Source organism: Sus scrofa, chromosome 8 (genome assembly GCF_000003025.6).
Source record: "Sus scrofa isolate TJ Tabasco breed Duroc chromosome 8, Sscrofa11.1, whole genome shotgun sequence".
Classification (NCBI taxonomy): domain Eukaryota; kingdom Metazoa; phylum Chordata; class Mammalia; order Artiodactyla; family Suidae; genus Sus; species Sus scrofa.
In genome coordinates, this window is record NC_010450.4 from 134886547 (window position 1) to 134911818 (window position 25272).

At 45.7% G+C, this 25272-nt stretch overlaps 1 long non-coding RNA gene across 1 annotated transcript in view; it reads right to left on the reverse strand.

The window, feature by feature from the left end:
• The window catches only part of LOC106507813, a 34208-nt gene extending 9384 nt beyond the window's left edge, over nt 1–24824 (reverse strand). The window contains exon 1 of the long non-coding RNA XR_002346883.1: nt 24460–24824. This is a non-coding gene — a long non-coding RNA (uncharacterized LOC106507813). The remainder of the gene's footprint in view (nt 1–24459) is intronic.

A 25272-nucleotide genomic window follows, 5' to 3' on the forward strand; every position in this document is an offset into this window, starting at 1 on the left:
CAAAGATATGTTAAGTGAGCCCAAAATAGATCAATTCCAGTGAACTGACTTTGTAGTCATGTTTTTTGTTTTTTGTTTTTTTTAATTATTTTCCCCCTCCCCTTTTTGGCATTCCTGCCATGGCTCAGAGGAAATGAATCCAACTAGGAACCATGAGGTTGTGGTTTGATCCCTGGCCTCGCTCAGTGGGTTAAGAATCTAGTGTTGCTGTGATCCCTGGCCTCGCTCAGTGGGTTAAGGATCTGGTGTAGGTCACAGACTCGGCTCGGATCTGGTGTGGCTGTGGCTGCAGTGTAGGCTGGCAGCTGCAGCTCCAATTGGACCCCTAGCCTAGGAACCTCCATATGCCGTGGATGCAGACCTAAAAAAAGAAAAAAAGAAAAGAAAGATTTTTTTCTTAATGGAATAGATTGTTGAACCAAGAGTAGCCGTTCTCTCTAGAACTATGAAGAATGCACACTGTCCAGAAATCCTAAGCTTGGTGTTAAATTCATTCATTAAGTGCATCTGGGAGCTGCCTCCTTTTGAAGAGGGGGTAAGTTTGTGCTGCTGTGTTGCACTCAGGAAAGTTAAAGCATTTGGGGCGTTTCAGAATTGCAGGCACAGGGAACGGGGATGGATGTGTACTGGCGTCCCAGCAGTGCGGTGCAGCAGGTCGAGTTGCTCCTTTACTTCGTGTGTTGGCCCAGCCAGCATGCCCACAGGCCTGTCACTATGGTAACACACCCGAAGGACGGTCCCTTCTCCTCCACCCCACCCACAGGGTGTGCTCTCAGACTCCAGCCAGCCGTTCTCCGTTACCAAACGATTGGTGCAAGATGTGGTACAGGAGCCAGATCAGGCCAGAGTCCTTCCTTTGAGCCTCTTCTATTTGCCCCTGAGTCACAATGCAGAAATGATTTGAAAGCTGGATCTCTGCTCATCCCCTGAGGCAAGAGAGGATAAAACCAAACAGAAATGGATACAGAGGGCCTGGGCCTGGTGACATGGGGTCCTGGATGGAGCCTCCAAGGCTGTGCTCCTTCAGCAACCTTCTCAGTCTGAGGGACACACCTTTTCTTGCTTAAGCTTATTTGAAATGGGTTTCAGTCGCCTGTGTGACAGAAAGGAGACCTGGTGAATATACCAGGGTTTTGCCCTAGCCAGATAATGTGACCTCCCTTTATGATATTATTTCTATGGGGAGAGTTTTCAAGTCCAAATATTCCACAAATCTTTCTCATAAACTTTTTTTTTTTTTGGCCACACCCACAGCATATGGAAGTTCCCAGGCCAGGGATGGAATCCCAGATGCAGCTGCAATCTATGCCACAGCTATGGCAACGCTGGATCCTTAACCCACCGCACCACAGCAGGAATACCTTTTACGAGGTTTTGGGGGTTTTTTTTCTGATAAACTTTTTAAACAATCTGGCAAGTGGAAGGTGAGTTGAAGTCAATGCATTCCTAATGCTGACCACCAGATGGCGCCTAAAGCATTCTTTCAAAGGCTGCTTCTCAACTAGCCACGCAGGATGATTGCCAGTCTAACGTCTTATTTATGCCCCCTGTCGATTCCACTATGTTGCAAAATTGTGCCATTCTAGATGGTTCCATGTGCATTCTGGTAGTTACAGTATACCTCACAGAGTATCTTGCACTTAATGGTCTTCAGCAAATGGTCAAAGGACCAAAATATTGAACAAATGTTAAAAAGGGGAGATTTCGTCTTTTCTTTCAGGATAACAGATATGTTTAGGGAATTCAGCTACATCAACACGTGGTATGACAGTTTAGATCGCCAAAGCCCTATTAGGTGCTCATGAATTAGCCTGGTTATCCGTTCTTTCTGCACCGTCAGACACAACATAATATTATACTTAAATCATTTTCTCTTAAAAATTAATTTATATCCCTGTCTCTAAACTAGATTTAGTGTTCACCAATTGGCCCAAGAAAGCTTGCCTTCAGTTTTCAGTTACAACCTATTACACACAAGTCAACACAAAAATATACTCCATCTTACAGAGTCTGTATTATATTTTAATGTGAGTTCACAAAAATGAAAGACAAAGCCTCTTGGATAAAATGCAAAGGTCCTACCACCAGCATAAGAGTTTGTGAACCCTCTTTATGGGAACAAAATCTTGCTCCATTGCCCCTCCTTGGATAGTAAAACAGCATCGCCAGTTATATCCTGATTGCAGCCTGTAATTTTAGGACTTGGCACAATTTGTGATGACAGGTTTCTGTTTAATTATTTTCTTGATACTGTTCTCCCTCTCTACAGTTACTATCTCCAGGGCAGGAACTGAAACTATTCTGTACCACTAGGTACTCAGCACTCAATAAATACTTATTGAATGAATAAACAAATGAGTGTCACAAATTGAAGTCACTTTCCTGAATACAGAGAGTTACCATTAAACAGGTGCAATTATTTATCAGGACACAATCTGTACCCTGATAAACAGGGCAAGTACACAGAACAATTCCAGAGTCCAGTCAATCCAGGTTGGGAGAAAAGCCTTACACAGGGAGCCTAGGATCTGTACCAGTACCTTTAACCCATTTCCAGCACACACACTCCTCTGCCCCAGGAAGAGGCTAAGAAGTTCTGCATCTATTCCTGTCCCAACTAGAGTTCTCCCTAAACTCTCCTGGCCACAGATGGATCAAACTTAACCTGATCTCCACCCTCCAAAGTGCTTTTGGTCAATTAAGCTTTTTAACCCACCTGCGTTTTCTCTCCTACCTATCTATTGTCTCCTGGTGATCTCGGTCAGATTTCCTACACTTTTACTTTTTTTCTTTTTAGGGCCGCACCCTGGGCATATGGAGGTTCCTAGGCTAGGGGTCCAGTCAGAACTACAGCTGCCAGCCTACATCCCAGCCACAGCAACTCGGTATCCGAGCTGAGTCTGGGACATACATCACAGCTCACGGCAACACCAGATCCTTAACCCACTGAGCAAGGCCAGGGGTCAAACACGCGTCCACACAGATGCTAGTCAGATTCATTAACCACTGAGCCACAAGAACTCCTTCACATTTTTTTTTTTTTTTTCCGCTTTTTAGGGCCACACCTGCAGCACATGGAGGTTCTCAGGCTACAGCTGCCAGCAAACACCACAGCCACAGCAACGCAGGATCCGAGCTGCATCTGCAACCTACACCAGAGCTCACAGCAATGCCAGATCCTTAACCCACTGAGCAAAGCCAGAGATTGAACCTGCATCCTTGAGGATTCTAGTGGGGTTTGTTAACCTCTGAGCTACCAAGGGAACTCCAGATTTTCCACACTTTTTATTACCTGTTGAATCTGACTCCAGTTTGCGTTCAGTCGAAAAAGGGCTTTTTCTCTACAAACAAGCAAATGTACTTTAGTATTTACATAGGATATGAAGACTGCCCAAAAGAAAGAAAATACCAAGCAGCATGGTACTACTGCTGTACCTGGTAGAGCTATTTAGACTAAAGGAACAAAAATTACCTCTGGGTGACTTAAACCAAAAGCAATGTTTTAGAAGGACATGTGGTAGAATGCAAAGACAGGATTCCAAAGAAGGATCAGGCCTTGAGGAGGAAACAGGGCGCTGTGAGCATCTTGGTAGCAGGAAATAATGAACAGATTCCGCTCAAGATGCCGCCCTCAAAGGAACCAATTCAGGGAGTTCCCGTCGTGGCGCAGTGGTTGACGAATCCGACTAAGAACCTAAGAACCATGAGGTTGCGGGTTCGGTCCCTGCGCTTGCTCAGTGGGTTGGCGATCCGGCGTTGCCGTGAGCTGCGGTGTAGGTGCGGATCGGATCCCGCGTTGCTGTGGCTCTGGCGTAGGCCGGTGGCTACAGCTCCGATTGGACCCCTAGCCTGGGAGCCTCCATATGCCGCAGGGAGCGGCCCAAGAAATGGCAAGGAGACCAAAAAAAAAAAAAAAAGGACCCAATTCAGTCTGTGCAAACACACCAGTCCCGATTCCAACTTCAGAGAGGGAATCTGATTGGCCTAGAGTGGGTCATGTGATCAACCTTTTCTTGGAGGAGGGGCACGTTAATTGACAGGCCCACCCAGGATCCATTCCAGGGGGATGCGTCTGCTACCCAAAGAAAAGGAGAGGTCCCTTCGCACTTGTAAACCTAGTGTAGATTCCGTCGGGTCCTAAAGTGTGCCGTGTACAGTAGCAAAATGAAGCCTGATACTCTCAAAGGATCTGAGTGATGGGTCTGAGCTCCGGAGTTTTCCTCCCAGAACTTTTGACCAACAATAGTGACGATATTGGAAGGAAAGTGGGACTCCACGTGGCCGTCACCCAAGCTTGTAAAGCCAGACCCAAGTGACATGTTGAAGCCATCACTGCTTTCCTTCATTCGACTGACTGTGCGGTTTTAATTGACATTCCGTCTAGAAGGACCTACCTCCTCCCCGTTTCCTCACCCTGGGTTCACACAAACCGACCTCTAGGCACTATCTTTCCTGCTCAAAATAGTGTTAGAAAGAGCTTCAGTTTAGAAATCTGAGTCTTTTCTTCTGCGTCTGTAAGAAGCCTGATTCGCCTGAGTCAACTAAGGGAGCATAAGGCAAAGGTGCCTACACGCATAGAAAAAGACAGTGTTTTTATTGCTAATAAAGTATTATTTCGGAATCATTTCCTAATAGTTCATGTTTTTTTTTTCTCCCCTCGCTCCAAGTCCAGCAGCCTGACAACTAAAGGGACTTTGGGAGGTGCGGGGGTGGGGGGGGTTGTTTTGGGTTTGTTTTTGGTTTTTTTTTTGTCTTTTTAGAGCCACACCGGTGGCATATGGAGGTTCCCAGGCTAGGGGTCCAATCAGAGCTACAACTGCATAGATCACAGATGAGGTTCAGATCTGGCATTGCTGTGGCCATGCTGCAGGCCAGCCGGCAGCTACAGCTCCCATTCGACCCCTAGCCTGGGAACCTCTATGTGCCACAGGTACGGCCCTAAAAAGACACAAATAAATAAATAAATAAATCTATAAATAAACAAATAAATAAATGGCAGAGGACATGAGGAAGAGGGGGGATGGTATGTGTCCCTGCTCCCCCCTCCCCAAGACCCCAAAGTGTCCCACTGGGTCTCAACACGTACAGCATGTAACACAGGCCATTCCTAGCACTTGGTCTGTCTCCAGACTAAGCCATAGTGTCTGTGGTCCTGGTGTCCCCAGGAATGCGGTCTGCCAGCCCTTCTTGCTCTCTCCGCTCTCAGGCTGGTTCTGCCGCGTACAGTTCATCCTCTGTCTTTGCTTCACAGTCCCCACTGCCAGTGCAAATGTCCAGTCCCTCCCCACCTTCCGTGGTCACCACGCCACACACGTCATCTAGGCCCTCCGCCCACGTCCAAGGCTTCCCCAAGTCCCTAGCTGGCTCTCAGTCTGCTCCAAGCCTGTAACGGGGCTCATCTCCTAGGCACACAGGCCTTCCTGTGTCCTCCGTTTCTTGTCTTTTTGCTTTTGTCTGTCTTTTCAGGCTTGCACCCACGGCTTATGGAGGCAGAATCGCAGCTGCAGCCACGTCAGACCCGAGCCGTGTCTGCGACCTACACCACAGCTCATGGCAACGCCAGATCCTTACCCACTGAGTGAGGCCAGAGATCGAAGCTGCCCTTGAGGCAGAACAGTAACTCAGGTAGTCGGTGAAGGAGCGTGGACTTCCATGCCTTCTTTAAGACGGCCATTGATTAACATTTGTGGCTTAAGGGCTCTAAGGAGTAACATCGCCACAGGCCTTGTTTCATTATAGGAAATGCACATTCCCCAAGGCTTTGTTTACTATAGAAAATGCGAATCCCTAGCCCACTCCTCCACTGATAGAAAAGGAATGAGAGGAATGGAGAAAGGACAAAGCAAACAAATAAACAAAAAACCCATAGAACTTTCAGGATGTTTCCAACCCCAAAAGCCCTACTGGACAAGGACTGATATAGGTAATTGAATAAGGCCAGGAGGAGAAAACCACATCTTTCTGGACCCCACGTTGGTGCCTCTCCCGACCTTTAAGAGATAAAAACCTCTGTGGGACAACAGAGAAGGGGGGCTTACCCCCCCCCCCCGCCCCAGCAACCCTGGGAGCTGTCTGCTTTCCTTTAATGAAAACCTTGCTTGCTTGCTGCCTGTGTGTTCGAGGAGTTCATTCTCCCGCTGCCGTGAACAGGAACCTGGATTCCGGTGTTATCTTTCCGACATCACCTCATGGATGCTAGACTCGTTTCTGCTGAGCCGTGACGGGAACTCTCTCCATTTCTTTCTTTTAGGGAATAAGCCTCAGCCTCCCTGACCTCCCCTGAGCTCCAAAGGGCAGCTGCTGCTCATCAGGGAAGGGATGGGATGCAGAGACAGAGGGGAGCTGTTAGGAGACCACAGTGAAGCCCTGGGGCCGCGTCCTGGTCAGGAATATACATAACAATACCTTTGAGCCTTTCTGCGTAACTAACACCCCCAACAGAGGGAAGAACTGCTTGATGAAGCATCTTCATCCGGGGAGAAGCAGGATCACCAGAACCAGTCCCAAGGCCGCTAAACACCAGCTTTGAAAGGCAATGCAAGCTTGTCTCTACCCTGATCCTTGTCTGCGGCCCTATTTCCCGCTCCTCTAACCTATAAAACCATCTCCTAATCCCTTCCAAAGGGGACACGGTCTTTCAGGCACTAGCTGCTGTGGCCCCCTCTGCCTGGCAAAGCAATAAAGCTATTTTTTCTCCTTCACCCCAAACTCTGTCTTCAAGTTTCTATTCCGCAATGGCAGACAGAGGCCGGGTTGGTTTTGGCAACAAGACCTGAGTCGTGCGTAACTTCCTGCACGTTTGTGGCTGAGCAGCTGGAGAAGATTCTGCCTACACACGCCACCCCATTGCTGCTCTTCTTCAGCTGTGTCATATTAGCCTGGGGGTCAATCCAAGTTCAGGTGGCTGTCGCACAGAGAGGCCACACACCTCAAAACATCGGCGTTTGGATCAGAGAAATGTTTATCGCAGGGCCATGCAAGGAGACAGGGGGTTCCTGCCCCCAGAATCTCCCAACTCCCCCAAAGGATTTTGTAAAGCATTTGAAAAGTCAAGCATGGGGGTGAGGCTTGCAGAGCAAGTGCTCAGCTCCTGCACTGTTCTCTGACGGCTAATGGGGCGGTAACAGGGAGGTGTCACAGGGGTTGACATTATCAGTCCTCAGGCTCTGGGGACCTGGGGCTTCGTGCTCCAGGTCATCAAATAGTCAACATCTTCCTTTCGATTGGGGTGCGGGGTGCACATGGGTAAAAACAGCTCAGGAAATGTGTATCATACTGTCCTCTGGGTGCTTCGTGCAGGAGCTCAAGCAGAGGAAGTGAGAGAGGGGCCTGCCCCCGGGAAAGTTCCTCGGGGTCCTGTCCAGTTACCTGGGGGCTAGGATGGAAGGACCGCTTTTAAGACTGGCTGCCTTAGGCTTCACCTGGGAAATAAGAGTCTGTTCTCCCTGCCCTGACATCCTCCAGGAACACTTAAACCGTCTCCCTTCTCACCTTCTGCCTCCGCCATGTGGCTCAGTGTCGGAGGCGCATCTACACTCAACAGCATCAAAGCCTCAGCCACGTTCTCTGCGAAGCTTGGCTTCCCACCAGCCTCTTAGACCTTAATGCCCATCTCACAGGCTACGGCTTCCACACCACTTCGCATCCTCTCCAGACTACAATTAGAAAGTGAACTCGGGGACTTCCCGTCGTGGCGCAGTGGTTAACGAATCCGACTAGGAACCATGAAGTTGCGGGTTCGGTCCCTGCCCTTGCTCAGTGGGTTAACGATCCGGCGTTGCCGTGAGCTGTGGTGTAGGTTGCAGACGCGGCTCGGATCCCGTGTTGCTGTGGCTCTGGCGTAGGCTGGTGGCTACGGCTCCGATTGGACCCCTAGCCTGGGAACCTCCATATGCCGCAGGAGCGGCCCAAGAAATAGCAAAAAGACAAAAAAAAAAAAAAAGAAAAAGTGAACTCCGCAGTTGCCCTTGTGGCTCAGCAGAAACGAATCTGACTAGTATCCACGTGGACGCAGGTTTGATGCCTGGCCTCGCTCAGTGGGTTAAGGATCCGATGTTGCCTTGAGCTGTGGTGTAGGGCAGGGTCAGCAGGCTAAGGATCTGGTGTTGCCATGAGCTGTGGTGTAGGTCACAGACACGGCTCAGATCTGGTGTTGCTGTGGCTGTTGCTGTGGCCAGCAGCCGTAGCTCTGATTTGACCCCTAGCCTGGATATTTACATATGCCACAAGAGTGGCTCTAAAGAGCAAAAAAAAAATGTTAACTCAGTGCTTAAGGACTCCTTTTCTCTCTCAAAAATCTGACTCATCCAATAGAAATCCTGGTTTTCAATATAATAATGAATGCTGCCATGTGTTTTTTTAAAATCAATTCAGAAACTCAATTTGTATGCTTTTTAGGATCGAAGCCCATGGAGCAACAAGACAATTGCAAGAAAGAAAAGCTGTGGGAGTTCCCGTCATGGCGCAGCAGAAACAAATCTGACTAGGAACCATGAGGTTGTGGGTTCGATCCCTGGCCTCACTCAGTGGGTTAAGGATCCAGCATAGCTGTGAGTTGTGGTGTAGGTTGCAGACACCGCTCGGATCTGGCATTGCTGTGGCTGTGGTGTAGGCCAGTGGCTGCAGCTCCGATTGGACCCCTAGCCTGGGAACCTCCATATGCTGTGGGTGCAGCCCTAAAAAGACACGCACACACAAAAAGAAAAGAGAATCTTCAGCACCACGTCAAGTCAAGAACTATTGTCAATACACATCTGCAGTCACGCCGCATATTCTCCCACAAAGGTTCTCAAAAGTCTTTATAAATGATTATGTTGGAGTTCTCCTGCGGCACTGTGGATGAAGGATTTGGTGTGTCCATTGTCACTGCAGTGGCTTGGGTCACTGCTCTGGCTTGGCTTTGATCCCTGGACTGGGAACTTCCACATTCTGTAGGATCGCCACCGCCCCCCCCCAAAACAAAGCTTTAGAAATAATTATAATCAGTCTGTGAAAGTTCAGAAAGTCAAGCACAATGCGGTTCATGGTGGGAGAGGAAAGAAGTGGAACGAAAGGAGCCACAGATTCACTGAACAGCATTAGCTGTGCTCGGGCTTGTTGAGCTGATCCGTGGTTCCACAGCACAGTGTGTATTAGCATGCTTCATAATTATCTATGTGGAACAGACATTCCTTCTATGACATCAGCTATTGAACAATAAATGCTCGAATTTTTAACAAAGGAAGGCAGGCATTACTGGAAGACAGCTGTAGAGCAAGAGGTTGGAAATAAGTGGACTCTCTTCAGGGGATCTTTTAGGTTTGGGGTTCTTTGACAGAGGAGACTTAGGATCACACAGATTTTATGGGTGGAGGGGAGATGAAAGCAACATAGCCACCCTACCGATTTCTCCAAACTCAGTCCCACCCTGTGATGGGCTTTGGTGCAGTTGGGTGCCCACGCTCCCCCTGAATGGGCAGAGACCATATCCTCTTCCAAGAAAGAGCTCTCATCCAGTCTAGAGAGATAACACATTTGTCATAACTATAAATTTATTTGGAAGAACAACTGGGCTTTACACAGGCCATCTGTAGAAGACAAATGTTTCGTGTAAGCATGTGGGAAATTTCACGGACAACATATGCAGCTAAATGAACTATCTTTAGCATCGCCAAAAGCAGAAGATTCCATTACACACAAGGAGGGTATTTCAACAATTGCCTCAAAATAAATCCACATCAATCTTTTAATTTAACTAAAACATATGTAAGGTGTAGCTATGTTTCTGTTCAATGTACTGACAACCAAATCTAGAGTCTCTGCAGAGAGATGCACTGTTTGGCTCGGCAGGAACAGCTCTGAAATCACTGCACTCATCTGCTCATTTTTAAAGAAACGTCTTCCTGCAACCCTGCCCCATGCTTTGCACACCTTCCACTCCTCTGAACACTGGACGTGATGTCATGCGAGACATTAGACAAGAAAGCAGAAGTCCTAGCCCTACGCTCACCACTAACGCAGAGCCACCTCGAGTCCTGCTACAACTTGTTTTAGTCTAATCCCTTCAAAAATGAAGACATAGTTGGAGTTCAAACCCACACCACAGTTGTAACCACAGCCAGAGGAGGGACAACACCGGATCCTTAACCCACTGAGTCAGCCAGAGGACAGAGCAAGATACAATGTAATGTAATCATGGCGTAACCTCTCATCACCTTTGCCATAGTCTACTGGTTAGAGGGAAATCCTGGATTCCCCTACATTCAAGAGGAGCGGATTATACAAAACATAAATACCAGGAGAGGGAACATGGGGCTGCCTTAAAGTTCGTCTACCACAAAAAGAAACTCAAATCCAGATTTTCTGACTACAAACCCAGTGCTTCTTCCATTTAATTATTTGTCCAGCTTTGGATTCCACAGTTATTATCTGTGGTAATGGGGATAATATTTGCATGCAACATACCAGTAGTTATAAGGAAAATGAAACAGTGGATGTGACCTCACTCTATAAGCTGTAAGGTGCTCTGTAAATTTAATGCTCGTTTATTATTATTTGATTTCCTTGCCTGTAATGTTTCTTTTCTTTGTCTAAATCCTGCTCTTCCCTCAAGGACTGTCTAAAAGCTGCTTTTCCATAAAGCATGTATATCAGCTGGATTATGTTTGGTGTCATATAACAAAGGAACAAAAATGATGGTTCAAATAACATGGAAAGCAAAGTTCATAATATAGATCAACAAACCCAGATGCCCTCCTGAACTCTAGTCCACCTTGTCTAGCGTGTGACTCTTGTCCTCAAAAGCCAACAACGCTACTAGAGCTCCAGCCATCACATCCACAAACCAGGCAGCCAGAAAGAAAAAAAACCGTTTTTATAGGCACTTCTCAGAAGTCCCATCCAACACTTGGATTGATGTCCTTTTAATAAGAACTTGGTCCCGCAGCTGGACCTGGTTACAATAGAGCCTGGGAAGTATAGTTTTCAGGTGAGTAAGCTGACATCTTAAATAAAAGTGGGTTTCGTTACTAAAAAGGAGGAAGAAAATTAATTTGGGGACAACAAATAGTATCTGCCTTGGGATATTTTGAAAACATCAAGTATACACACCTACCCAGAGGAAAGAAGATAAATAGGAATTTCGGTAGTTTGCAACCATACTGTGGGGAGCCTAGAATTCCAGGCTAAGGAATTGGCCTGTGTTCGGTATCTCATAAGGAACCAAGAAATGATGAAAGGGGCGTTTGGGGAAACTAGATCTAATAGCGGCATCAGATTTAGAGAATTTTAATTCTAAGACTGCTATAATCTAGCAACAGACTGAAAAAGTCTGGATTCTGCCTGAACGGTGACAACTGGGACTAAGAAAATAAGGGATGGAGTTCCCGTCGTGGCGCAGTGGTTAACGAATCCGACTAGGAACCATGAGGTTGCGGGTTCAGTCCCTGCCCTTGCTCAGTGGGTTAACGATCCGGCGTTGCCGTGAGCTGTGGTGTAGGTTGCAGACGCGGCTCGGATCCTGCGTTGCTGTGGCTCTGGTGTAGGCCAGTGGCTACAGCTCCGATTTGACCCCTAGCCTGGGAACCTCCATATGCCGTGGGAGCGGCCCAAAGAAATAGCAAAAAGACAAAAAAAAAAAAAAAGAAAAGAAGGGAGTGGGTTTTTTTTTTTTTTTTTTTTTTTTGTCTTTTTAGGGCCCCACCCATGGCATACCAACGTTCCCAGGCTAGGGGTCCAATTGGAGCTGTGGCTGCTGGCCTACACCACAGCCACAGCAACAAGAATCCAAGCCGTGTCTGCAACCTACACTCCAGCTCACAGCAACGCCAGATCCTTAACCCACTGAGCAAGGCCAGGGATCAAACCTGCAACCTCATGGATACTAGTCGGGTTCATCAACCGCTGAGTCACAATAGGAAATCAAGGGAGTGATTTTAAAGTAAGAATCCAGTTGCGTGGAGGGGGCAGGAGAGGGCAAAGAAGGCTCAGGTGTTGCCAGCCACGCTGATGAGGAGACAAAGTGAGAAAGAAGAACCAAAGGACATACAATGTCCATAAGGTAGGAAAGCAATGAAAACTCCACCGCAAACCACTAGACTCACAGAAAACAAGGGATGAGGAGTGGCAGCACATTTGAAAAATACAGCAGTAAAATATTTATGGGAGAAATGTCTTCAAAGTGTAGCAAGTGTGGCTCCATCTCTCAAACTGTGGGCCTTAGGTGGGCCCCCTCAGCTCCGCGGACCTCACTTCTCTCCATCTGAAAATGAGGATGAGAATTTTTACTGGTAGAGCTGGAGTCCCTGGTACACAGAACACACAGCAGCAATGACTGTTGCACCTCGAAGAGTAAGAAAGGCATACCTGGCTGGTCACCAATTCTTGGTGGTGTGGCTCAAACAGATCCACCTGTTGAAGCCACAGCAGGTCAAGTTCCTTTCCCTTCCAGGAAATTACATGAATCTAGTGGAGGGGGCAGTGAGGAAGGCAAGGAGAAACACCATCTCCCTCACCCTTATTTGAACTCAGGCGTTTCTAAATAATGCCGAGCACTTCTCCTGGCCACTGGCAAATCGGCCAACATGGCAGGGGCCACATCTAGCCCCTCCGCAAGGAGCCCCAGTGGGCAGCCGCAGAACCCAGGGCTCAAAAGCCTGACTCACCAGCCCTGGCCGCCCTCCACCCTCACCACCAAGAGAAGGTAGGGACATCTAGCCTGAGACCAGAGAAAGATCTGCTGGCAACCTTAGCACCTGCACCAAGGACACACCCACAGGCAATCGGCCCACCCAGGTGAAAAATTAACATTTGTTCCTTCCCAATCAGAGGGTCCTGGGGAAAGGTTCTAATTCAGTGACCACTGAAGGAATGAATGAATCAATGTCTCTAAGCTTTTGTTCAGAAAGTTGGGCTACAGATATAGGACAGGTGATTAGCCAGCAAAGTATTTTGAACTATTCCAGAAGATCCACTCTCTTAATTTCATCTGTAAGTATGACAGGAGTAGAACAAAATCTCCTGAATTGGAATTTATCAGGAGCAGAAAGAAGGAAGAACTTTAAAACCTGTGGCCTGGGGGGTGGGGGGATGTGCCTGGGCTGTGGGATGGAAATCCTGTGAAATCAGATTGTTATGATCATTATACAACTACAGATGTGATCAATTCATTTGAGTAATAAAAAAATTTTTTTTAAGTAGAAAAAAAAATAAATAGATAATAAAAAAAATAAAACCTGTGGCCATGTAGCAATTTCCCATTAGTTTAAAAAAAAAAAAAAAGTTGCCAATACGTTATTTACTTTCTTAGCAGATGCAGTTGAACTTTTAGCCTCAGACTTTGGCTTGTGTCTAGGAAACTGAATTTTCTTCTAATGATGCAAGCAATTATTTGAGGAGACCACTTTAGAAGGAAATGAGATCAGTACTAGGAAATAAATGCTTCTTTCTCCAAAGCAAATCTTACCAGAATTCACATAACCACTTGAAATGCTTACACTTAAAAAAAATTCTGATCTGGCGTCACTTCAGTGACTACTATGCCTTTGTTGGCTGAATGGCTTATGCTGCCAAGACACAAGACTTTGATCCAAAACCACCCCAACAACGTGTTAAAAATAGCAAAGCAAAATGAACCGAGCAGAGGCAAAGCCAGGCTGAGTGTTGAAAGAATCACACTATAAATAGAAGAAAATAAAAGATCAAGAGAAAACAAGGTCAGAGAAAAACACCGAAATGTTTTTCTTTAACACAGATGGCAATCCCCAGGGCACAGTGAGAAAATGGGTTACTTTTTACAGGGCTTTATTGCAGGCTGTCATGGTTTATGCATTCTGAGTTTCTGCCGGTTGTTCTTCTGCAAAGCATCGCTCTCTCTCCTGACAACAGGAGTTTGTTTACAGAAGAAAAGCGCTGATACCTGCCTCCTCAGCTCCCCCTCAAAGTCTAACTAGGCACTGCAGAACCGCTAACTCCCAGGATTACTAAGCCCCTTTGAAAGTCTGTTCAATGATCCCCTTTGTGCTGGGAGTCGGAGTGGTGGGTCCACAGCCACGTCTAACATCCGCGGCCTAAGGAAATGCGTGTGTTTGCTGCTGAGGATGGAGGCCTCCTTCAGGCCACAGGGTAGAATCAGGCAAAGGTTACTAAGGAAAGGGCGTTCCCCTGCTGGCTCAGTGGGATAAGAACCCAGCTAGTATCCATGAGGATGCGGGTTCTATCCCTGGCCTCCCTCAGTGGGATCCGGCGTTGCCGTGAGCTGTGGTATAAGTTGAGGATGTGGCTCAGATCCTGAGTTGCTGTGGCTGTGGTGTACGATGGTGGCTGCAACTCCAACTCAACCCCTAGCCTGGGAACTTCCATATGCTGCAAGTATGGCCCTAAAAAGAAAATAATATAATAATAATAAACAATGACAGGGAGTCCTTATTGTGGCACAGTGGAAACAAATCCGACCAGTATCTGTGAGGATACAGGTTTGATCCCTGGCCTTGCTCAGTGGGTTAAGGATCCGGCGTTGCTGCAAGCTGCAGTGTAGGTTGTGGATGCGGCTCAGATCTGGCTTTGCTGTGGCTGCAGCTCTGATTGGATTCCCAGCCTGGGAACTTCCATATGCCATGGGTGCAACCCTAGACAAGACAAAAAACAAAGCAAAACAAAAAAAAGCAAAATACATAAATAAACAATGAGAGAGATTCAGGGCCTCAAATGCTCTTTTTCTCCATCTCACTCTAAAAAGGGAGAGGGAGACTTCTGCAAGTCTCCCTCCAGTTTCTCTGAGTTTGTGCTAACACTGCCCTGCCTCACACCGTCTGGGGCAACACACACACTGCTCTTTCTGCCTCAGACAGGTGTTCTACACCCGGCAGGAAGCTGCCAGAAGCTCCTGGGCACAATCACCTACCTTAGCTGGACTCAGGTTTAATTACACTAATACTTAATTAGCTTAATAGTTGATGCTGTCCAAAAAAGTGTCTGAGGGAGACATTTAAATCCTGTAAACATTCAACAAGGTTTATTGGACTTTCTATTTAAACCTTAAAATTAGGCCTTAATTAACTGAAGGGGGAAATGCCTTTAAAATGCACATTCATTGCTCCAAGGCCAGGCTTTCATTTTTGTCCCACAGGTCCTACGTTTTCACAGGGTTGCCTCAGAGTGACGCAGTGGAGGCTAAGGGAGATGAATGGGCCTCTGGGCCTTCAGAACTCCGTCCCTGATCCAGTGAAAGTATTATGTTTTGGAGTTCTAACAGAAATTTGAGTTGGGGAAAAAAAAATTCCCTAGCTAAAAAAAGTGCTAGTGGAGTTCTCTTGTGGCACATCAGGTTAAGGATCTGGTGTTGTCACTGCAACAGCTCAGGTCACTGCTGTGGGGCAGGTTCGATCCCTGGCCTGGAGACTTCCACGTGCCCAGGGCATGGCTGCAAGATTTTTTTTTTTTTAATAAAATTGAAAAAGTGCTTATATATGTACACATAGTATACACACACATTTACAAAATCATTTGTTTTAGGACTGTTTCATTTTCAACATACTATAGCCGAAAACTTAAACTCTAAATGCAAACCCATCTAGCTTAAGTAAGGGGAAAGGATTTTATCAACTACTGTATCTGTTATTCCATAGGGTTTCCGGCTTCGGGCATTAGTGAATGAAGGGTATCAAACTCTAACATCAGGACAAATCTCCTTCTCTGTCTTCCTCTATGTTGGCTTCATTCCCTGCGGCAGTAGAGACAACCCCCAGGACCTCTAGACTGGCAGGGTTCTTTCCAGTGCAGTCTCAGGAGAAATAAGAAGCTCTCTCTCTGTATCCCTTTTGCTCTTTCAAAAGACTCTACGTGACTCTCTTAGGTCATTGGTCCACCCTGGGAACAAAGATTCCAGTTAGGAAGTCCTCTAACTGGCCAGCCTTGGAGGACTCTACCCACCTGCGGGGCAGGAAGAGTCCTTTGACGAATACGGACACTTGGCACCAACAGGAAAGAAGATGGGCAAAAGGAAAGATAATATTTACCTCCTGCAGATGTAAGCTGGTGCAGCCACTATGGAAAATAGCATAGAGATTCCTCAAAAAAAAACAAAAACAGAGTTACCCCATGATCCCGCAATCCCACTCCTGGCATATATCCAGACAAAAGTATAATTCAAGAAGGTACACACACCCCTATGTTCACAGCAACACCATTTTCTAGCCAAGACATAGAAACGACCTAAATGTCCACCAACAGGGAAACAAAGAAGATGTGGTACATAAATACAATGGAATATTACTTGACCATCAAAAAAGAACAAAATGCCATTTGCAGCAACATGGACGGACCTAGAGATTAAGATACTAAGCAAAGTCAGAAAAAGAAAGGTAAATACCACATGGTACCATTTACATGTGGAATCTAAAACACCACACAAATGAACATATCTATGAAACAGAAACAGACTCACAGACACGGAGACTTGTGGTTGCCAAGGGAGAGGAGCGTGGGGGAGGGAAAGACTAGGAGTTTGGGATTAGCAGATGCAAACCAGTATATACAGGATGGATAAACAACAAGGTCCTACAGGAAAAAATACATTCAGTACCCCATGATGAGCCATAATGAAGAAGAACAGGAAGAAGACTACAGATATAACTCAGTCGCTGTGCTGTACAGCAGAAATTAACACATTGTAAGTCAACTATACTTCAATGAAATGAAAAAAACATTTACTCAAGGTACTACAGTAAAATCAGACTTGCTCATTTCACATAGTATTAGACCTCAGTTTTTAAAAGAAAGCATAGTCCTAGAGTTCCCTGGTGGCCTAGAGGTTAAGGACTCAATGTGGTCACTGCTCTGGCAGGGCTTGATCCCTGGCCTGGGAACTTTTGTATGCTGTGGGCACAGCCAAAAAAAAAAAAAAAAAAAAGCATAGTCCTAAAACATTTTTAATATTCTTTGTCCATTAAAGCCAAATTAGAATTTAAATAACTAGCATTACCTAGTTATTTAAAGAAACTCTATCTTAAATATGTATAGGAATTCCCATCGTGGTTCAGCAGAAACAAATTTGACTAGTATCCATGAGGACATAGGTTCGATCCCTGGCCTCTGTCAGTGGGTTAAGGATCCAGCATTGCCGTGAGCTGTGTTGTAGGCTGCAGACGTGGCTTGGATCTGGTGTTGCTGTGACTGTGGTGTAGGCTGGCAGCTAGAGCTCTGACTCAAGCCCTAGCCTGGGCATCTCCTTATGCCGCAAGTGCAGCCCTAAAAAACAAACAAACAAAAAAAGTGTATTTATTTATACTCAATTTAAAGAAATACCTAAGACTGAAAGTAAAGGTAGAAAAAAGATATACCCTGTAACCAACACACAGCCCCTCCACAAATATACAAAAAACGAGGAATGGCTTTCCTGCCTCCCCCTTCTCTTCTCCCTTCCCTGCAGGATTCAGTCCTAAAACCGCAGGTGGCGCGGAGTAAGACCCCACACTGTTGGTGGGAAGACCAAGACGGACCAGAGCAGGTGCAGGGTCTGTGCAGAGGGTGCGGAGCATCCAGGGAGGAAGGAACCACAGGCTCATTTTAGACGGAAGGGACATGATTCACTTGTGATCCTAGAGGGTCAGACTAGCTGCAGTTCACCAAGTAGACGCTTTGGGGGAGAAGGGCAGAGGCAGACGGAGCAGTTGGAAGATTCTGCCTGTAGCCCAGGGGAGAGGTGATGACGGCTTGGCCTCGGGTAGCAACGGTGGAGGAAGAGTAAATGGCTCCAAAATTAAGAACAGGGAACATTTCAGGGGCAAACAGGTCCCTGATTGTAAATAACCCTCTGCTCTTGGGGTTTTTGTTTTTGTTCTGTTTGGGTGACGGAAGGGAGGACCCGGTGCCATGGGTACGCTGTGGGCCGAGGTCTCCATCCGCCCGCCTTTCCGCTAGTTTCATGAGAGAGATCTTGTCCTCCACAGCTCACTCAAACGTCCTCCCTTCCGCCCCCGGCATCAACCACTTCTTCAGACTCCACCCGGGCCGAAAAGAAAAAAAAAGCCTCTGCCACCTCCTGTCATGGTTAGTGGTGTTCTTCTCACTCCCAGCTTCTAAGCTCCTGCAGGGAAGATGCCAGTCTCGGGCAGCACAGAGCCTCAGGGCGAGCAGAGTCTGAATCAGTGTGCATTCATGACGTATTCAAATTCCAGAGGCTGCCTGGCAAACAAGCCCTAAAACTTCCTTCCAGTTAGAAATCTAGAACTCTTTCACTGGTGCCTGATTTAGCAACAACCAGACGTCAAGGCTGCCTGTGTGGGGGTTGCTATAATAAGCAGGACTTAGCCAAGGTCAAACCTTCAGTCCACTCGGCAATGAGCACTGTCAGGTGTGCATTCCACAGAGAGCAGACGCACCCCCCCACCCCAAGTCAGAGACCTCAATTCCACTGACGCTACACTCTAGCTGTGAGAGGAGCAGCCTGGTCTGCAAACGCCTTCTAAAGAATGCTCAGGCATTTACCAGGCTTAGAAGAAAAAAATTAAAGATCATTCTGCATCTCTCGTGATGGTTTTGTTCAAACATGTTTCTTGATTTTTTGTTTTGCACCTGCTTCAGTAGATTTCCTTAAGTTCAGCAACTTTATCTTTCTCTGTCATTGCTGCGTTCTCACATACAGAACCACGAGGGACATCAAATACATGTGTATTTTACTTTATAAAGCTTTCCCAAGAAAGCTTTCCCAAGAAAGCTCTGGCTCCCAGGTGATTTGTATAATTGACAAGGCTGAAGCTTAAGTCGAGGGATACGATTGTCAAAGCTTCTCAAAAAAAAAAAAAAAAAAATCAATTCATGGAGGTCCCGTCATGGCTCTGCAGAAACGAATCTGACTAGCATCCATGAGGACGCAGGTTCGATCCCTAGCCTCACTCAGTAGGTTAAGATCTGGCATTGCCATGAGCTGTGGTGTAGATTGCAGATGAAGCTCGGATCTGGCGTTGCTGTGGCTTTGGTTTAGGCCAGCGGCACAGGTCCAATTTGACCCCTAGCCTGGGAATCTTCATGTGCCACAGGTGTGGCCCTAAAAAGGCAAAAAAAGACAAAAAAAAGATTAAAGTTACTTATTTTTAAAAGCAGCATCACACTTCACCTTTCGAGGAGGATGACTTTTGGTGCCAGCCCTCTAGGCATCCCACACCCTAATCATAGCTCAGAGCTCAAAGGGATTCCAAATATTTTAGTTCGCCAAGGCGAGACATTAATATTTTCCAGACATAGAGCCAAGAGGCCAGCCAACAAGTAGTCAGAACAGCTATATGCCTCTTACAACAGCAGAGGGCACCCAACGTGGGGATTTTTGACCCCCAGGAGGGGCCATCAAAGGTTCTGCCAGGACCTAAGCCAGGGCTGTAACATGGGCAGTCAGAGAACTTGCCACTCACCCAAAATGCAGAAATTACCACTGAACCTGCTCTTAGCTGCTTTCATGCTGTTAGGTTATCCTATTCAATATGGAGGCTAAAAATCTCATCGCTTTCCCTGTTTTGGTCTGTATCCTCTGTCTATCACTTCATCTTATAAAAAACCTTCAGGGAGCTCCTGTTGTGGCTCGGCGGTAAAGAACCTGACTAGGATCCATGAGGCCAACAAGATCCATCCCTGACCTCGCTTAGTGGGTTAAAGATCTGGTGTTACTGTGAGCTCTGGTGTAGGTTGCAGACATGGCTCAGATCTGGCGTTGCTGTGGCTGTGGAGTAGGCTGGCAGCTGTAGCTTTGATTCGAACCCTAGCCTGGGAACTTCCATATGCTGTGGGGCAGCTCTTAAAAAAAAAAAGAAAAGAAAAGAAAAAAAGAAAAACCTTCAGAGCAGAGTATTTAATTTACAAATTAAGTTCAATTCTAAAGAAGTGTTTCTGATTAAATAATGCCTTAGAGAAACAATTTTTTTATTGTTTATTTTTGCTTTGTAGGGCTGCACCTGCGGCATATGAAAATTCCCAGGCTAGGGGTCAGCCACAGCAACACAGGATCTGAGCTGCATCTGAGATCTACACCACAGCTCACAGCAACGCTGGATCCGTGACCCACTGAGGAAGGCCAGGGATCGAACCAAATCCTCATGGATACTAGTCAGATTCGTTTGCGCTGCACCACAATGGGAACTCCAGAGAAACAATTTTTTTAGAAAGCAGTTGTTTTCTGGAACTTTTATTTTCACCAGCATGTACCCACCCTCTTTCTATACGGTAAAACAAAGCTATGACTACCCAAGCCCAAGACTGAGGGAATATATGTTATCCCAGCGAGATAAGCAGAGAGGAGAGGCCAGCTGTCAGCTTTCACCCTGGGAGTGTTGGATGAACCAAGCAAACTTGAGCAGTGGTTTCCAGAACCTCAAGGGCCTGTAGGACAACAGACACAGTTGAAGGCCAGCCTGAGGTGGGATGTCTAACTAGAAACTCTAACCTGGAAGAATGAGGTCTCAAAAGGCCACATCCTTTAAGTAAGAAGAAAGTGGAAATCACCCATCCTTCACTCCCAGATGCCAACCAGGCAACCTGTCTGTGTCCGACCTTAGCGCTAAGTGAAGGAGAAAAATAATTCCCCCCTAAGGATTTAAAACCACTTGGCAATTAAAAGGAAAGTACTACTTATAAACACAACCACACGGATGACTCTCAAAAACATTACACAGAGAATTCAAAACCATCCGATGGCCCTCACTTGGCTTTACAGGCTAAATTCTCACTGATCGCTTGGTTCAATAAACTTCAAGCCAGTAAGTAACTTTAAAGGTTCTGGACTGGCAGTGCCCTAGAGCAAGGGCAGGCAAACTATTCCAGGTGAAAGGCCAGACAGTAAATACTTTAGGCTTTGTGGGTCATCCAGTCACTCATAACTACTCAACTCTGCTGTGACAGAGTGGAAGCAAACACAGACAGTGTGGGAACAAACAGGTGTGGCTGCCTTCCAATGAGATCTTATTTACAAAGACAGGCAGAAGGCAGGATTTAGCCTGTGGGCTGGAGTTTTCCGATCCCTGACCGAAGCTGAGGGAAGATAAAATTCCAAAGACCTCGACATCATCATGAAAAGTCTCTAAACACACACAGAAATGACTCCATTAATGAGAAGTCAAGGGGAAAAAACTCAGACCTCAAAAGATGTTAAGATTTGGGAATTGTTCGGAAAAAAATATACAATCAATAAGCATAGGATGCCTCGAAACTTACTGAAGAGTAAGCACATTTGAAAAAGAATCAAATACACAGGGAATAATATTTTGTTGTCTTGTAATAGCTATAATGAAAATGAATCTGAGAAAGAATATATTATATATACATAACCAAATTATTTTGCTGTACACTTGAAACTAACACATTGTAAATCAACTATACTGCAATAAAAATCAAATATAACTCATAGAAATGAGAAGAAAAAAACTGAAATTAAGGGACAGAATAGTAGTTACACAAAACTGGTATAACCTAAGACTGTCCAGAAAGAAAAAGTCTAGTTAGAGGCAAAGACATGGAAAATATTAAAAAAAATGTTCTCGAGTGGCTCAGCAGGTTAAGGATCTGGTGTTGTCACTGCTGTGGCTCTGGTTACTGCTATGGCATGGGTTCAGTCCCTGGCTTGGGAACTTCAGCATGCCTCGGATGCAGCCCCCGCCAATAAAAGGGGGAAGGATTAAGAGACATGTAGGATAGAGTGAGAAAGTATAATATTCATTTAATCAGACTTTGAAAAAGACAAGAGAGGGCAAATGGTACAAAGACATTATGGAAAGGGATATATGAGAATTGATGAAAATTCACTTAAACCACAGATAAGAAGCCACCAAGTCACAAGCAAGATAAAAAATAAGAAATCCATACCTAGATACATCAAAGTGTATAAAGTGATAGCGAAGTAATAAAATAACTAAACAAAGAAATGATCTTAAATGTATTTGAAGAAATATTGCCTTTTACTTTTCTATTTTTTTTCTTTTTGGCCTCACCCTCAACATATGAAAGTTCCTGGGCCAGGGATCAAATCTGAGCCACAGCTGTGACTGGCAGCATAGCTATAGCAATGCTGGATCCTTAACCTGCTGCACCGCAGCAGGAACTCTTGAAATACTGCCTTTAAAGAAGTGACAACTGGGCCTGGTAGCTGACTTCTCAGGAGCCACTAGGGAATGCTCTTTAATGTGTTTAGAAAAAAATAACTGTTGTCTGAACATTAAACAGGTCTACTTCCAGTAAAAACTTTTAAGGATGTTTTCAGAAAAACAAAAATTGAATTTGACACTAGCAGACTCTCAATAAGGAAAGTCACCCCGGATGGAAGGATTGAAATAAAAGAGTTAAGAATAACAAACAGTCTACCTGTGAGTAAACATAACAAAAATGATGATGATGACAGAAATGACTATGAAATTGGTGAAGTTATACAAGTAATTAAAATGCATAATATCAGGAGTTCCCGTCGTGGCGCAGTGGTTAACGAATCCGACTAGGAACCATGAGGTTTTGGGTTTGATCCCTGGCCTTGCTCAGTGGGTTAAGGATCTGGCATTGCCGTGAGCTGTGGTGTAGGTGGCAGACTCGGTTTGGATCCCGTGTTGCTGCTGCTGTGGCTCTGACGTAGACCAGAGGCTACAGCTCCGATTCGACCCCTAGCCTGGGAACCTCCATGTGCTGCAGGAGCGGCACTAGAAAAAGGCAAAAAGACAAAAAAAAAAAAAAAAAAAAAAGCATAGTATCATATAAATTGCAAGAGGAATGAATGAGTGGAATTCAAGTTCTGAAGTTCTTGTATCATTCAGGAGTATAAGGATAGTGATTGATTTTAGACTGGTAACTACGCAAGTTGAAATTTATAAAGTAAGCACAGAATAAAAAGAAATAACACCATTAACCTCTAATTTAAATAGAGAAAATGGAAGAAGAAAAATAATCCAAAAGAGGGCAAGGAGAGAGATTTAAAAAACAGATGAAAGGTAAAGCACAAAATAAGATTAAAAATAAATCCAAATACGTTATTACCCTGAATGTAAATGTTGCTCTCACATACTGCTAATGAGTTAGGCAAAATGGTACAAATTTTTTGGAATAGCTTGGCTGTTTCCACACTAAAGCTGAAATGCTCATACCCTATGCTGGAGAAATCCTAATTCCTACTCCACATACAACCAGAGAAACCCTTGTGCATGCTACCGAGAGACATATACAGGCATGTCTACTTCAGCTGAAAAGAACTCTACTGTCCACTGACTGTAAATGGAGGAACAGTCTGTGATTATTTTCATACCCACTAGGAAACAGCCATGTGCTACTTATTGGTCTGGTGACAAGCATGCAGATAACTGTTTTCATCATTGCCTTTTTTTTTTTTGCCTTTTATCCTTTTAGGGCTGCACCTGCAGCATATGGAAGTTCCCAGGCTAGGGGTCGAATCAGAGCTAAGGTTGCCGGCCTACACCACAGTCACAGCAACGCCAGATCTGAGCCTTGTCTGCGACCTACACTACAGCTCATAGCAACACTGGATCCTTAACCCACTGAGCGAGGCCAGGGATCCAACCTGCAACCTCATGGTTCCTAGTCAGATTCATTAACCACTGCGCCACGACGGGAACTCCCTTCATCATTGCCCTCAAAGGGTACCTGCACACTTTCATATACATTTGTAAGTGTGTCTATAATTCCACAATAAATAAAAAGACAAGCGAGAATCACAGAAGTATGTTGCCAAAGGCTGAGAAGACAATAAGTGCTAGAGCCACAATTAGAAAATGCTCTATGACTCTATCTCAACCACTACTCCAAAAAATAACATCAAGTACCAGTAGCATCAATCCAGTGTTAAAAAAAAAATAAATAGAGTTCCCATTGTGGCTCAGTGGAAACAAATCCGACTAGTTACCATGACGTTACGGGTTCCACCCTTGGTCTCGCTCAGTGGGTTAAGGATCCGGTGTTTCTGTGAACTGTGGTGCAGGTCACAGACTTGTCTCAGATCCTACACTGCTGGGCTGTGGTGTAGGCCGGCAGCTGTAGCTCCAATTCAAACACTAGCCTGGGAACCTCCATATGCCGCAAGTGTGGCCCTAAAAAGCAAAAAAAAAAAAAAAAAAAAAAAAAAACAAAACAAAACCGCAAGCACATAGCTTTTGTCAAGTTCCTAAAGGGGCCTCTAGTTTTCAGTACCAATCCCAGATCTCCCATCCCACTCCCCATCACAAGCTACTGAGATGCCACAGCAAGAAAGCAGGTTAGATCTGCAAGAGCACATTTGAGGAAGTGCCACATTTCAGAAAGGACTGAGGGCAACTGAGGTCAAGCGGCGGCCTTAGGAGAGCAGCACATCATCTCAGTCATGGGAAACCAAGACCCTTTTCATCTCCGTTCAGACAGCCAAAGAATATGCCCCAAGGCAGCACATGCACTTAATGCAAAACGGCAAACCGCCCAGACCAAGTTGAAGAGACCCTGGAAAGTCTGCTCTTACAAGACAACTGTCCTCACCACTGTGTGCACCAGGCTGGGGTCCAAGGCCACTCCCTATCCTCTGCCCGTATCTGCTGATTCAGACGCGACTGCTCATCCAGTCTCAGGATGTGCCAGGACATTTCAGGAACTCTTGGCATTCCTGAAACCTGATGTCTATAAACGTTACCAAGACAAAGAGTAGGAATAAAAAAAGGCGACCTCAAGTTTCAGTGAATGAATTTGTGCATTTATCTAAGGCTTATCTAACAGAATTTTTTCTACCAAATTCTGCCTACCCTTGATATCCCAACACAGTTACAGAAGACTTGGGAATACCAAGCTCTGGGCACAGTATTTGTTCATTTTTTTGTCTTTTTGGGCCACACCCACAGCATATGGAGGTTCCCAGGCTAGGGGTCGAACCGGAGCTGTAGCCACCGGCCTACGCCAGAACCACGGCAACTCGGGATCTGAGCCAGGTCTGCAAACTACACCACAGCTCATGGCAATGCTGGATCCTTACCCCACTGAGCGAGGCCAGGGATCGAACCCGCGTCCTCATGGATGCTAGTTGGTTCGTTAACCACTGAGCCATGACAAGAACTCCTGGGCACAGTATTTTTAAAGTCAGTATAAAAATAATATTAGGAAGAGTAAATCCAGAAGAGGAGTTCTGGGGAGCGTAAGATAAATCTGAGCAGTATTTGCTTTCTAAAACCATGTTTTCAGTAACATGGCAATTCCTGAAACAACGTGAAAGACCTCCAAGACAAAGGTTCCAACTCAAACGGCAGTAGGTCTTCCAGTGACTACGCGATAGCATTACTGCTTTCACAGTGCCCCTGGAAA